Below are 16,824 nucleotides of genomic sequence, written 5' to 3'. Positions count from 1 at the left end.
ACAAGGTGTTGGCACATTTGCCAACACATCAGAAATGACACATTTTGCACTATAACATTTGACAGTTTCGTATCACCGACCCGAGAGGAATACAGCCCCCACTTAAGCATTCAGTAGCCCAGTATGTTTTAGACCCTGCTCGCGTATCCTATGTACCTACAATATAGATTGTTTGGTTCTTCTACAAATATACACATTTATTTCAGTGGAGACACTACCTGTAGTTGATGTCTTCATACTACAAGAGTACTGATGATGTACACGTATGTAGCGTAAATTGGCTCAGTCTAATTAAGTTAAGATTTCATCATTTAAGTAGGTAAATACAGACAGTACGATGTTGCCTACTGTAGAATGCGAAAAATTTTATGCTAGCTGTATGTAGGGGACTGAAGATCGTGGACTGTATAAATGAAACCTCTTTCAAATACATAGAAACGAAGAAAGAACCCATTGGGCAATATTTAACCCTGTAGAAGATAGATGTAACAATGTGCATAGAATTATGAACAAATTACTGTGTTCCGTAAAAGATACATTTTCTTATGAACGTAACACATTTCGGAAGTGAAACCTGACAACTGAAACGTCGTCGGTGCCTATTTTAATCTCCTCTTTCTAGTCGACCTACCTCCTGCCAAAATAGCTGCAACACTGGTAGCATCGTCGGCCAGTTGCCATAAAGAACAGCCGCGCGCTTCTGTGTTTGTACTGGGATGTAAAATGAACATTTCAGTTCTCTCCCCCAGTAACACGTGCCACAGTGTCTCGAAATTAAGACAGTTTCTGACTTAAGTAATTACAGCATAGAATGAATAATATGAATACCTCGAAAGGAAAGAAAATCGGTTTAGTGATAAATGGGATTCCCAACAACAACTCATGAAACCAGCGTCAACAGATCTTACGTAAGAACGACATATTCAATAGTTTTTAACATTTAAACATAATTAATGAGAATAAATGTGAACATTTCAGATACACAATAGCTAGGGAAACTTAATGCCGCTAGAACACGGGGAGGACTGTGAGATCTCATTCACTCACAGACCAACAAAACAACAAAACCTGCTCAAAGTATGTTTGGATATTTTGTGATAAGGCCACGCTTCATTAAAAGAAATCCATTCTTCGTAAGAATTCACCACACAAGACTCAACTATGCACATCGAGTAGACAAATACTGTGGAATTGCTGCCTAAAAATATGTGTATACACAAAATCCATTTTCACGAACTCTCCTTGTCTCTCAAATATTTAGAATGTGAATGCAGCTACACCACTAATACGAAAATCGAATGCAGTACCCATGGATTCAAGACGACAGCCAAGTGAATCCACAAATAGCAACTCAGTATGCAGTCCTGTTTTGTTGTTGTTGTGGTGTTCAGTCCTGAGACTGGTTTGATGCAGCTCTCCATGCAAGCTTCTTCATCTCCCAGTACTTACTGCAACCCACATCCTTCTGAATCTGCTTAGTGTATTCATCTCTTGATCTCCCTCTACGATTTTTACCCTCCACGTTGCCCTCCAATGCTAAAATTGTGATCCCTTGATGCCTCAGAACATGTCCTACTAACCGATCCCTTCTTTTTGTCAAGTTGTGCCACGTACTCCTTTTCTCCCCAATGCTATTCAATACTTCATCATTAGTTATGTGATCTACCCATCTAATCTTCAGCATTCTTCTGTAGCACCACATTTCGAAAGCTTCTATTCTCCACTTGTCCAAACTACACTCCTGGAAATGGAAAAAAGAACACATTGACACCGGTGTGTCAGACCCACCATACTTGCTCCGGACACTGCGAGAGGGCTGTACAAGCAATGATCACACGCACGGCACAGCGGACACACCAGGAACCACGGTGTTGGCCGTCGAATGGCGCTAGCAGCGCTGCATTTGTGCACCGCCGCTGTCAGTGTCAGCCAGTTTGCCGTGGCATACGGAGCTCCATCGCAGTCTTTAACACTGGTAGCATGCCGCGACAGCGTGGACGTGAACCGTATATGCAGTTGACGGACTTTGAGCGAGGGCGTATAGTGGGCATGCGGGAGGCCGGGTGGACGTACCGCCGAATTGCTCAACACGTGGGGCGTGAGGTCTCCACAGTACATCGATGTTGTCGCCAGTGGTCGGCGGAAGGTGCACGCGCCCGTCGACCTGGGACCGGACCGCAGCGACGCACGGATGCACGCCAAGACCGTAGGATCCTACTCAGTGCCGTAGGGGACCGCACCGCCACTTCCCAGCAAATTAGGGACACTGTTGCTCCTGGGGTATCGGCGAGGACCATTCGCAACCGTCTCCATGAAGCTGGGCTACGGTCCCGCACACCGTTAGGCCGTCTTCCGCTCACGCCCCAACATCGTGCAGCCCGCCTCCAGTGGTGCCGCGACAGGCGTGAATGGAGGGACGAATGGAGACGTGTCGTCTTCAGCGATGAGAGTCGCTTCTGCCTTGGTGCCAATGATGGTCGTATGCGTGTTTGGCGCCATGCAGGTGAGCGCCACAATCAAGACTGCATACGACCGAGGCACACAGGGCAAACACCCGGCATCATGGTGTGGGGAGCGATCTCCTACACTGGCCGTACATCACTGGTGATCGTCGAGGGGACACTGAATAGTGCACGGTACATCCAAACCGTCATCGAACCCATCGTTCTGCCATTCGTAGACCGGCAAGGGAACTTGTTGTTCCAACAGGACAATGCACGTCCGCATGTATCCCGTGCCACCCAACGTGCTCTAGAAGGTGTAAGTCAACTACCCTGGCCAGCAAGATCTCCGGATCTGTCCCCCATTGAGCATGTTTGGGACTGGATGAAGCGTCGTCTCACGCAGTGTGCACGTCCAGCACAAACGCTGGTCCAACTGAGGCGCCAGGTGGAAATGGCATGGCAAGCCGTTCCACAGGACTACATCCAGCATCTCTACGATCGTCTCTATGGGAGAATAGCAGCCTGCATTGCTGCGAAAGGTGGATATACACTGTACTAGTGCCGACATTGTGCATGCTCTGTTGCCTGTGTCTATGTGCCTGTGGTTCTGTCAGTGTGATCATGTGATGTATCTGACCCCAGGAATGTGTCAATAAAGTGTCCCCTTCCTGGGACAATGAATTCACGGTGTTCTTATTTCAATTTCCAGGAGTGTATTTATCGTCCATGTTTCACTTCCATACATGGCTACACTCCATACAAATACTTTCAGAAACAACATCCTGACACTTAAATCTATACTCGACGTTAACAAATTTCTCTTCTTCAGAAACGCTTTCCTTGCCATTGCCAGTCTACATTTTATATCTTCTCTACTTCGACCATCATCAGTTATTTTGCTCCACAAATAGCAAAACTCCTTTACTACTTTAAGTGTCTCATTTCCTAATCTAATTCCCTCAGCATTACCCGACTTAATTCGACTACATTCCATTATCCTCGTTTAGCTTTTGTTGATGTTCATCTTATATCCTCCGTTCAAGACACGGTCCATTCCGTTCAATTGCTCTTCCAAGTCCTTTGCTGTCTCTGACAGAATTACAATGTCATCGGCGAACCTCAAATTTTTTATTTCTTCTGCATGGATTTTAATACCTACTCCGAATTTTTCTTTTGTTTCCTTTACTGCTTGCTCAATGTACAGATTGAATAACATCGGGGAGAGGCTACAACCCTGTCTCACTCCTTTCCCAACCACTGCTTCCCTTTCATGCCCCTCGACTCTTATAACTGCCATCTGGTTTCTGTACAAATTGTAAATAGCCTTTCGCTCTCTGTATTTTACCCCTGCCACCTTTAGAATTTGAAAGAGAATATTCCAGTCAACATTGTCAAAAGCTTTCTCTAAGTCTACAAATGCTAGAAACGTAGGTTTGCCTTTCGTTAATCTTTCTTCTAAGATAAGTCGTAAGGTCAGTATTGCCTCACGTGTTCCAATATTTCTACGGAATCCAAACTGATCTTCCCCGAGGTCGGCTTCTACCAGTTTTTCCATTCGTCTGTAAAGAATTCGCGTTAGTATTTTGGAGCTGTGACTTATTAAACGGATAGTTCGGTAATTTTCACATCTGTCAACACCTGCTTTCTTTGGGATTGGAATTATTATATTCTTCTTGAAGTCTGAGGGTATTTCGCCTGTCTCATACATCTTACTCAGGAGATGGTAGACTTTTGTCAGGACTGGCTCTACCAAGGCCATCAGTAGTTCTAATGGAATGTTGTCTACTCCTGGGGCCTTGTTTCGACTCAGGTCTTTCAGTGCTCAGTCAAACTCTTCACGCAGTATCGTATCTCCCATTTCATCTTCAACTACATCCTCTTCCATTTCCATAATATTGTCCTCAAGTACATCGCCCTTGTATAGACCCTCTATATATTCCTTCCACCTTTCTGATTTCCCTTCTTTGCTTTGAACTGGGTTTCCATCTGAGCTCTTGATATTCATACAAGTGGCTCTCTTTTCTCCAAAGGTCTCTTTAATTTTCCTGTAGGCAGTATCTATCTTACCCCTAGTGAGATAAGCCTCTACATCCTTACATTTGTCCTCTAGCCATCACTGCTTAGCCTTTTTGCACTTCCTGTCGATCTCATTTTTGAGACGTTTGTATTCCTTTTTGCCTACTTCATTTACTGCATTTTTATATTTTCTCCTTTCATCAATTAAGTTCAGTATTTTTTCTATTACGCAAGGAGTTTTACTAGCCCTTGTCGTTTTACCTACTTGATCCTCTGCTGCCTTCACTACTTCATCCCTCAGAGCTACCCATTCTTCTTCTACTGTACTTCTTTCCCCCATTCCTGTCAAGTGTTCCCTTATGCTCTCGCTGAAACTCTGTATAACCTCTGCTCTTTCAGTTTATCCAGGTCCCATATCCTTAAATTCCCACCTTTCTGCAGTTTTTTCAGTTTTAATCTACGCTATGACTCTACAATGCGAAGCATTATCAGAATCTGAAATAATAGTAAATTCAGCTATTCATAGGCATGAGGCACCGTGATTCTTGCAAGGAAAACCACGCTGAGAGCTTGAACGAATATTTACTAGGTGCACTTCATCTACATCTACATCCGCAAGGCACCCAACGGTGTGTGACGGAGGGCACTTTACGTGCCATTGTCTTCACCTCCCATTCCTGTTCCAGTCGGGTATGGTTCGCGGGAAGAACGACTGCCGGAAAGCCTCCGTGTGCGCTCGAATCCCTCTAATTTAACATTCGTGATCTCCTCGGGAGGTATACGTACGGGGAAGCAATATATTCGATACCTCATCCAGAAACGAACCCTCTCGAAACCTGGACAGCAAGCTACACCACGATGCACATCGCCTCTCTTGCAGAGTATGCCACTTCAGTTTGCTAAACATCTCCGTAACGCTATCACGCTCACCAAAAACCCTGTGACAAAACGCGCCGCTCTCCTTTGAATCTTCTCTATCTGGTACGGATCCCACACTGATGAGCAATACTCAAGTTTAGGTCAAACGAGTGTTTTGTAAGCCACCTCCTTTGTTGATAGACCACATTTTCCAAGGACTCTCCCAATGAATCTCAACCTGGCAGCCGCCTTACCAACAATTAATTTTATATGATCATTCCACTTCAAATCGTTCCATACGCATACTCCCAGTTATTTTAGAGAAGTAACTGCTACCAGAGTTTGTTCCGCTATCAAATAATCATTCAATAAGGGTCCTTCTTTCTATGTATTCGCAATACGTTACGTTTTTCTATGTTAAGGGTCAGTTGCCACTCTCTGCACCAAGTGCGTATCTACCGCAGACCTTCCTGCATTTCGCTGCAGTTTACTAATGCTGCAACTTCTCTGTATACTACAGCACCATCCGCGAAATGCCGCATGGAACTTCCGACACTATCTTCTAGGTCATTTATTTACATTGTGAAAAGCAGTGGTCTCATAACACTCCCCTGTGGCATGCCTGAGGTTACTTTAACGTCTGTAGATGTGTCTCCATTGAGAACAACATGCTGTGTTCTGTTTGCTAAAAACTCTTCAATCCAGCCACACAGCTGCTCTAATATTCCGTAGGCTCTTACTTTGTTAATCAGGCGACAGTGCGGAACTGTATCGAACGCCTTCCGGAAGTCAAGGAAAATGGCATCTACCTGTAAGCCTGTATCTAATATTTTCTGGGTCTCATGAACTAATAAAACTAGTTTTGTCTCACACGAATGCTGTTTCCTGAATCCATGTTGATTGCTACAGAGTAGATTCTGGGTTTCCGGAAATGACATAATACGCGAGCAGAAAACATGTTCTATAATTCTATAACAGATCGATGTCAGAGATATAGGCCTATAGTTTTGCGCATCTGCTGGACGACCCTTCCTGAAAACTGGAACTACCGGTGCTCTTTTCCAATCATTTGGAACCCTCCGATCCTCCAGAGACCTGCACTGCTTGAAATCGTAGCAGAGAAGATTCCTAAATGCAAAACGTCAAAAATAGACTTCAAACTCTTGTAAGACGCAAGCTACACTGCATCGTAGAAATCTAATCAAACCAGTTATGGCTTTGAGTCTACGACCAGCTTGAGGCTAAGTGTCTCACATTACAGTGGATACCGGTGCGCAGGTAGATGCCGTGTTCTTAGACTTCAGACAGGCGCTCGATACACTTCGGCACTGCAGCTTAACGACTAAAATACGAGCGTACCAAGTACGAGACTAGCTTGTGCGATTAGACTGCAGCGTTTATAGCAAACAGAAACCAGAATATCAATCTCAACGGAGAGAAATCTTCAGACATAAAAGTTTTGTCGGACGTACCCCAAGTGACTGTTACAGAACTATTAGTTTTCACAATACATATAAATGGCCTGGTGGATAATGTTGTAAAATCCATGTGGTTTTTCGTGGATGACGCTCTCATACCGGGAAGTCTGAACGCCAGAATATTGTAGAGAAATGCAGAAAGACCTGCAGAGGTTTGACGAGTGCAGCAATTGGCTGTTAACGCAAAACATATACTAATATAACGTCTTGTGAATAAATAGATAGAAAGACCAAGTGTTTTATATTATTACCTGATTGCTGAACAGTCACTGGAAGCAGTCACGCCCAAAGAGTGTTTAGAAGTATGCGTACAAAGTGATTTAAAGTTGACTACATAACACTTATCGCACGTAAGACGGATGCCAGACTGAGATTCATTAGAAGAATCTTCAGTCCATCAGAAAAAAGGTACCTAAAGAACTCTTCACTCAGACAACACTGTAACATTGCTCGTCGGTCTGAGATCGGTACCAGACAGGCTCATGCAGAGAGCACTAAGGCGTCCTGGAAATGTTCAGCCACCTCCAGTGCCTGACGCTGCAAGAGAGGCGTTCTGCATCACGTGCTGCTGAAGAAGCAAGCGCGTACGTTTCTAGAAGCGTCAACCAAAATTTTGTTTCCTCCTACTCGTATCTAGCGAAAAGACCACGATAGTAAATTACAGATATGCGAACCTACGCTGAGGTTTCCCAGAAATCGTTCCTCATGCGAACCTTTCTCAAATGGAGCATCAAAAAGGGGAAGTGACAGTGCTACGGGAATTACCCTCCGCTCCTCACAGTAAGACGGCTTCAGGAGTATTGGCACATGTAGGCGTTGTACAAGTGCCCGCTAACTACTGAAGTTGTGCGTGACCAGAAAGCGTCCCCCCACTCCTATTTCCTTTATTCAGAACGCAACGGAAGGTATCTGCCTAAAAGGTTCACACAAGCCTCACGCAAGGTGTTTCCGTATGAGAGTGCAAAAATGTAATAGGACGTAGACGGTGCTCCACTGAACAATCTGACGTAGGGAACCTGGGGTCGGAGAAGCAAGCTTAAGGAGATAATGGGAATAAAATCACATTACTCTGTACTTTTTGATTGACATTAACAGCACTTAACTGCAAATACCACACAATGAACGTACCATTAGTACTGTATCTTACAAAATGTGCTGAAACTGACGGCGATCAACCTCAATGACATTGGCGAACAAGACTGTGACGCACCCTGTCAGATATCCCTGGTGTGTTCCGAATCACATCACAGGCAGCTACAATTCGGCAACTAATTCCGTGTCCACCGAGGTCTCTTACACAAGTAGCTCAAAGTATATATTGAAGGGGATTCAGGTCACGTGACCTCGCAGGCCGCCTATTCAAAATCGGGTATGCAAGTGGTCCCCGTGTTGCCAGATCCCTCGTTTCCTCTTTCCAGTGAACCAGTCTCCCACATGCGTCGATTGAGAGAAATAGAAACTCTTGTGACGGATGGTGCCTGTTAGGAAATCGATCCCTGTACAGCCTTTCAGCAGCGAGAGCGTTGCACACAGGGCGCAAGTCAGTGAGTTCCGTGAAACTGTTCCGGTACTGCTCCGTCGCATTTTATTGCACGTCTATGAACACCACTCAGTGATGAAGGGGTCTCTCGTCGATTCAGAGCACGTCCTGGTACAACGTAAATACGATGCAACACAGCCACCTTATGGAAAAGTAAAGAAACGAAACCTGTATCATAACTTCCTGGTAATCAGGCTCGTCCTCCTTTGTTTCCTCACAGGAAATAAAGAATATACACGTAAATAAACAGCAGAGTACGTGTAAACTTGTACGCATGTCAGTTGTAAATAAGCTGGAAAACTGTAATGCCGACAAAGCGGCAGACAAGTTTGCTTCCGTGTCTCCGTAAGTTGGCTTCTCCGACTCCAGGTTTGCCTACCTCAAACCGTTCAATGGAGCACTCTGTGTGTCCTGTTACATTTCTGCACGCACTTTTGGAAGCCCTCCGTATGTCACTTAACATGTCCAGTGTGCTACTTTGCGTTGGACCGTCCTTTCCAGCTGGAAACTTTATGGCCACATATCTTCGGCGGACGTAGAAAACTTGAATCGTTTAATGAAAACGAGATCATATCTTACGTGCTCGATTCTTTTAACATGTGAGGAAATATAGCAAGATAATGAGTAGGCGTTCTCGGATCACAACTCTGAAATTAAAGTAAAGCATAAAGCGACGAAAAAAGTTTTGCAAGGCTCTATATAGAGCTGTCTTACTATGACTGCATGAAATGCAAATATGGTCTGATATAATTATGGAACTAAATGATTTGTGTTAGCTATATGTGAAACTGTATTCCGAGGGCAATAACTGAAAAATTGCATGTGTATCTCGAAAACGTGTTTACCTAATACATCTCAACCAGTAAACGCCATATTTTTTTAAAGAATATAGCTACCATGTATAAAACAGCGTGAAACTTCTGATTACGAATGTGTTCAGGTTTAGAGAGCATTAGAGCCACGAGGTTTAGCAATTATGATTACAGACTGTCGGAAGGCGCTGAGGGCTCTCATCACCAAATACTGGATCACAATTTTCTGGCTATTCCACGGATCTCAGTGTTTATGACGCCATATCTCTTGAACCATGTGCCATACGATGATATAAATTTGCTGGTATAATCACGCTCTATATGTATACACTGCCTGCGAAATGTGTTGGTAATACAGTGAGTAGTAGAGAAGAAATAAATTAAAATATCATTCCCTATGTTGTAGTTTTTACCTAGTAAGAGTAAATCTATAGCTAGCGATAAACTTCTTTCCTTTCATCATTTTGTGGAGGATGTCAGCGAGAGAAAGTTATGACATACTTTGAAATCAAGTGTAAAGTTAGCAGAATGTCAGTAAGTGCTCTTATTGCGAAACGTCAGATGAATATAGTCTGGGTATTTGGCCGCGGTGAATTACACAGCCTCAACACTGGTTATAACTGAAATACATGTCTTCCTGTGTTGAACCTTCCACGTACGATTTACCTCCAGACCTTCCTCTGTAATGGTAACTAATACTATCGTGCAGTATTCTCACGATGAAAAGACTCACAGTGCATAGCTAAAGTCATATGTAGAAAACGATAGTGTATTAAACGGGCTGCCTTTTGTGCAGGAACACAACTTTGCTTCATTTCCCAACATGTTTGACCACAGCTGTGGAATCTGCAGTGGGTTTTCCTTTTACTGCTTCTGCAGCATATAGAAACTAAATTTTATGTGGATTGGGAAGATGAGTATGTTGACATCAGAGTTCCTTTATATTCTTTAGTTCAAGTATGTAAGTTGTACTACACCTTCCGTTGCATTATGTGTGCCCTGTGAGTGTTAAACTAAATCACCCACAAGTTCATATTAATACAGCATGCCATCAGAAACACAGCAATCTTAAGACAAAATTTGCATTAAAGTTTCTGCCTGTTTGATGGCTACTACAGCTGACCTCTTCTCGGTTGCACTTGATTAATATTTGAGGGCTAAGGGAATTGTCTTGTTACCATCATGTTTGAGTCTTCCTGTGGGCGTCAAAAAAATTTTGGGAAACTTGTGTAAAACATGTTACTGCATGTATCTAAAGTACAGCACAAAGCTAAACCTAAAAATGTAGGCCACATCTTACCGCCGGTGTGAAGTCGGCAGCCTCTATTTTGAAAAGTAATTTCTTCATCACACATGTAAGATTAAGCTGTGCGTCAGATATATCAAAATGTCGTCACAAGCGTTGAGTTACGTCCATAGACAGGTAGTTTTTCTGTTTACTTTTTATTCTAATTGCGCTAGATTTATTGTTTTCGATTGTAGATAAAAAAAGGAAATTTTATATGTGGAATGATTAAATCAGTCGTTTCTATGCAATATCACCAGGATTGGGACGTATACATCATATTTTCATGAGACAAAAGGTATCAGTGTTGTGGTCGTCTCTTAACACTGTAGATGCATGCATGTTGCATACGAGGTGTGGCATTGGCGACAGTGACAGACTGAAGAACTGCGACAGGGTGTGGTGTAAACGCGATGCGCCCTAGCAGAGAGCTACGTCGCACACATGGACACTGCTGGGACGATCACAAAACTGGAAATAAGGAGAAAGATTGTCGACTGACAGTTGCGGAGCAGTGCGTAGAAACAATGCACCATTATTCCGTCAGGGTACTGGACAATTTTTAACTGCAAATAATTCAGAATTCTTAATAGAAAATGAGATTACTCATGTTATATACAGTTATTATATGTTTAGAATGACTCGTTGTTAGGTCGATCTTTATAAAGTAACGTAACGTGTAGAAATGGTCGATGAAAACATTGCAGTTTGAATGTTTTCTGTCTGCATTATTTTATTACCGTGTAGACTGCGTTTTTCGTTTATAATTTGTTCAGCGTATTAAGGGCCACATGAAACAACTTATGTCTTGTTTCTAATCTCCTTTCATTCTTTCCAGTTTCTTTCCTTCAGTCTTACCCTGTGTTTCTCTCTCTTTTCTTCTGTCCATATCGCACCTACCTTTTTCTTTGCTTTCTCCTGGAAGCCCATCAAACCATTTCACTTTTGCACTGCACTTCTCTGTTTCTCCCAATTCGTCCTCCGTCGTTTCCATTTTCTCAGGATTTTACTTTTGTGATCCACATCACTGTTGTTTTTGGGATTCTTAAATAAAAGTTAAAATTATTTATCTTACCCTCCTCTTTTCTTCTATCCTTTTTAGGTGTCCATAGGATACAACATTCCTCTTCCTAATTGTGTCTGATATTGGCCCTATTTTTTAATAAACTTCTTTATTACTTCTTAATTTGCATTTTCCATCCTTATATTCCGGTCCCAAGACTTCTCTGATTACTTTTTGTGTTTCTTTTCTATTCCACATAATTATCTAGCTGTAGTTAACGAAAGGCATTCTGAAGCACGAAAACATTATTCTTTAATGATAATGTTATAGTGCCGGAGGTTTGCCTTTCTTGAAATAGGTTCCTTGTTACACAGATTTTTTGTAATGAAGGTAATCGCAAAAGTAAGGTATCCTATTTTTTTTATAAGTACAGAACTCTGTTTGTGTGGCAGTTGGTCACACTGTTATGAAGAGTGCTTCACGTGCTGTGTGTAAACATGCGCATGCCGCGCTGAGGCGCTCAGTCTTGCCTTGGCAGCCATTGAGAATGGAGCTCCCGTTGGATGTTGCCGCCAAGTGCGAACTGCGCGCAGTTATTCGGTTTCTGAACGCAAAGGACACTGCGCCGATTGAAATCCATCGCCAATTGAAGGAAGTGTATGGTGAGTCGTGCATAGATGTGAAAAATGTTCGTAAGTGATGTAAAGAGTTTGCAGCTGGTCGGAACAAAATTCACCACGAACAAAGGAGCGGGAGACCGTCAATTTCTGGGTAGACTGTGTTGAAGCATGCGTGGAGATCGTTGGATCACCCTGGATGATCTCTACACGTTGGTTTCTGAGGTTTCATGAAGCACCGCTCACAGATTTTTAACGGAAACATTGAACTAGCGGAACTTGTGAGCAAGATGGGTGACACGTATGCTGACTGAGGACCACATGCGGCAATGATTGACCACATGCGGCAACGAGTTGATGCTTCCGCGCACTTCTTCACCGCCTTGCAGCCAAACAGGACAACTTTCTAGAGTCAGTTGTCACGGGTGACGAAACCTGAGCATACCACTTTACAACTGAGACCAAGCAACAATCACGCCAGTGGCGGCATCCTTCTTCGCTAAAGCCGCCGAAATTCAGACAAACACAGTATGCAGGTAAAGCCATGACAACCGTTTTTTGGGATCGGAAATGGGTATTGTTGGTCGACGTTATGCCCACTGGGACCACAATAAACGCTGGCAGCTACTAAGAAACTTTGAAAAAACTCGAACGGGCAATTCAGAACCGGAGAAGGGGAATGTTGAGCAAGTGCGTACAGATTCTCCGTGACAACGCTCGCCCACACATCGCTCGGCAAACCGTTGCACTCCTGCAGCAGTTTCAGTGGAGCATAATCACCCACCCAACCTACAGTCCTGAGTTGGCGCCCAGTGACTATCACCTGTTCCCTAGGTTAAAAGAACATTTGGCCGGAAAGCGATTCACCTCCGACGACGAGGTGAAAGAAGAGGTTCATAACTTTCTGAACAGCATGGCGGCGAGCTGGTATGACATGGGCATACAAAAACTGCCACAACGTTAATAAAAATGCATCTACAGAAATGGTGATTATGTCGATAAATAACTACATCTACATCTACACTCACATCCATACTCCACAAGCCATCTGACGGTGTGTGGCGGAGGGTACTTTGAGTACCTCTATCGGTTCTCCCTTCTATTCCAGTCTCGTATTTCTCCTGGAAAGAAAGATTGTCAGTATGCCTCTGTGTGGTCCCTAATCTCTCTGATTTTATCCTCATGGTCTCTTGGCGAGATATACGTAGGAGGGAGCAATATACTGCTTGACTCCCCGGTGAAGGTGTGTCCTCGAAACTTCAACAAAAGCTAAATGTTCAAGCTGTAAACTAATGTAAACCATTGTAGAAATAAACAGGTCTATGTACTTGTAAAAATATAGGAGACCTTACTTTCGGCATTACCCTCGTAATTGAAAGCTCACATTCATTTTCCTCGTCCTTGATAAAGCACCTTCTTTGTCCAAAGAATCTGGTGGTATTATTTCAAATAGACAGTCGTATTTGTAGTCTTTTTCATCTTCTGTAATCAGTTAAAATGTATTTTATTGCCACATTCATGTCTATAATATACTCTGTGTTGTCTGTAAACATTCAAAACATGTTATTCGCTATTCTACCATTTGCGATTTTTAAATAAATAAAGAATAGAATAAATGAAGAATAGAATAGAATAAATTCTTTTACTCCTTTCCCTGATTACCTTTTCTATTACACAATCAAACAACAGTGTGGACAATCCATCTTCCTTTCTTACAAAAGTTTGGATCTCAACTGCCTTGGAAGTTTTCCTTACAAATTTAATTTCGTATTTTGTTTGTCAGTGTATCTTTTATAATTGCCACTGATTTATTGTCACCTCTATATTCATTTGAGATGTTGAAAAATGTTTCCCTGTCATTTGAATCACACGCTTCTTTTAACTCGCAAAGTACTATACGCTGAAGCCCCAAAGAAATTGTCACACGCATACGTATTCAAATACAAAGATATGTAAACAAGCAGAATACCGCACTGCGATTGTCAACGCATATATAAGCCAACAAGTGTCTGGTACAGTTGTTAGATCAGTTACTGCTGCTACAATGGCATGATATCAACATTTAAGTGTGTTTGAACGTGGCGTTACAGTCGGTGCACGACGATGAGACACAACATCTCTGAGGTAGCGATGAAGTGGCGCTTTTCCTGTACGACTGTTTCACGAGTGTACCGTCAAGATTAGGAATCTGGTAAAACATCAAATCTTCGAAATCGATGCGGTGGGAAAAAGATCCTGCAAGAACGGGACCAACGATGACTGAAGAGAATCGTTCAACGTGACAGAAGTGCAGTCCTTCCGTAAATTGCAGCAGGTTTCAATACTGCGCCATAAACAAGTGCCAGCGTGCATACCATTCAACGAAACAAACTCCATCGATATGGGCTATCGGAGCCGAACGCCCACTCGTGTACACATTATGCCTGCACGACACAAAGCTTTGTGCCTCGCCAGGCCCGTCAACACCGATAATGAACTGTTGATGACTGGAAAATTGTTGCCTGGTCGGACGAGTCCCGTTTCAAATTGTATCGAACGGATGGACGTGTACGGGTATGGAGACAACAGCATGAATCCATTGACCCTACATGTCAGGAGGGGACTGTTCGAGGTGGTGGAAGCTCTGTAATAGTGTGGGGCGTGTGCATTTGGAGTGATATGGGACCCCTGATACGTCTAGATACGATTATGACAGGTGACACGCACGGAAGCATCCTGTCTGATCACCTGCAGCCATTCGTGTCCATAGTGCATTCCGGCGGACCTCGGCGATTACAGCACGGCAATGTGACACCCCACACGTCCAGAATTGCTACAGAGTGACTCCAGGAACTATCTTCTGAGTTCAAACACTTTCATTGAATACCAAATTTCGCAGACATGAACATTGTTGAGCATATCTGGGAAACCTTGCAACGTGCTGTTCAGAAGAGGTCTCCATCTCCTCGTACTCTTACGAATTTATGGACAGCCCTTCAGGATTCATTGAGTCAGTTCCCTCCAGCGCTAGGCATTAGTTGAGTCCATCGCACGTCGAGTTGCGTCACTTCTGCCTGCTCGCGGGAGCCCTACACTACTTTAGACATGTGTACCAGTTTCTTTGGCTCTTCAGCGCAAATATGCATATACATCTCGTAATTATACATTTGATTATTAAGGTTCTTTTTTATTTCTCATGTTTCTGGCACTATTTTTTTTTTTTTTTTTTTTTTTTTTTTGCACTGGCAGTCTTAAAAGCGATCCAAATCTAACGAAGAAGATAGTGAATACATTCTCCGAAAATTGAAAATTAACGTTGCTTGTATAATAACCCGTAGCAATTCCTGCACGTGGTTTTGATTTTCTAGTCCATTTTCTGGGGATGGGCCTCACATCTCCCAGAAAACAATTGTTGGCTCCCCCACTCATGTAATGGACTTCACAACAGATCTGATAAATGAGGCCAAGTGTTTCTTGGCAGTGAAGATTTTTGCCACACATCCTTTCCTTTACAGCTTCATTGAGTTATTGATGCCACATCCTCTAACTCGTCTTCCAAGATCCTACTCCAGGCGGGTGTAAAATGTAAGTGAGGAACGGAAAATACTGAACGCGATAATGAATATTTGGCCCTGTCTGGATATCCCCTGAAGCAGATCTCTTAATGGTGATTAAAATCCTTCTTGCTATTTAAGATATAAATTACAACATAAACATAAATGAATGACTAAGGGAACTAGAAAATAACAAATGATAAATGCTGTTTCCGCTTATACATCTATTGTAGATATACCCCTGTATATTGCCAGTGTTTATATATCAATGTCCAATGTACATAAAGAGGTACAAGTGAATTTCCTAATTAGCATGATTGATCAACTGCCCAAATCTGCCCCTTTTTTTGGCTACGCGATCTAATATAAGTAACGCGAGACTACTGACATCATCTACGCACGAAACACTAGAAGACACTACTTTCAGTCTACAGTGTTGTGCAACCTCAGTGGAAATAAAATTTACGTGATCACAGCTGTTTAGCGTTATAGCCCTAATAAGCTGAAGCAATTAGCAATATCACCGTATGTACTGCGTCCAACGCGTCGGAGGGATGGTTCTTGTACACGTCTGCGACGACGGAAGAACTCCAGCCACAAGATATTAAAAACAACTCATTCAGACACTAGGACAGAACATGGCGATCCTCTGATTAGTGTAATCTACTGCTGTCTTCCCCTGTCTGTGTTCTACAGACGAGAAACGTGAACTCCCAGACACGAGGACGGAGTTCAGATAACGTCTCAACGTGAGTATAGGCAGAAGAAGTGCTCTCAGTCACTGAACACTGCATACTCAGTGACGACTCCCTAGCCGGAGCAAAGACCAGAATCGTATAAGTTCGCAACAGTACAGTGCCTAACCGTTCTCACTATGAAATATCCTGAGAGCAAAGACAGCAAGTCCGTCTGTAGCAACAAAAGCTGATACTGAGCGACTGTCAAACCCGGGCGCTCAAACGGAAGACCTCCTCTCTAAACCGCTGGCTACCCAGCAAAGCTCGGCTCCTCTCCCTCATAACTCAGAAGACGAATCATATTCTCCAAACTACGGGATATTTTCCCGATCTACAGATTCTTCCGAACGCCGGCCAACCATATTTTAGTCTTTTGTCGTCCAGCGCGGAATGTTTGAGAGGCAATACCTATACAATGGTACGCTTCTCAGAGTAAAAATCCTCGGAAATAACCGAGCCTGCGATTTCCGAGGTAACGCTTCCTCGTTCCTCTCTGCAGCG

The sequence above is a fragment of the Schistocerca serialis genome, chromosome 2, assembly GCF_023864345.2.
Source record: "Schistocerca serialis cubense isolate TAMUIC-IGC-003099 chromosome 2, iqSchSeri2.2, whole genome shotgun sequence".
NCBI classification, from domain to species: domain Eukaryota; kingdom Metazoa; phylum Arthropoda; class Insecta; order Orthoptera; family Acrididae; genus Schistocerca; species Schistocerca serialis.
Note: the sequence above shows the minus strand (reverse complement) of the source record.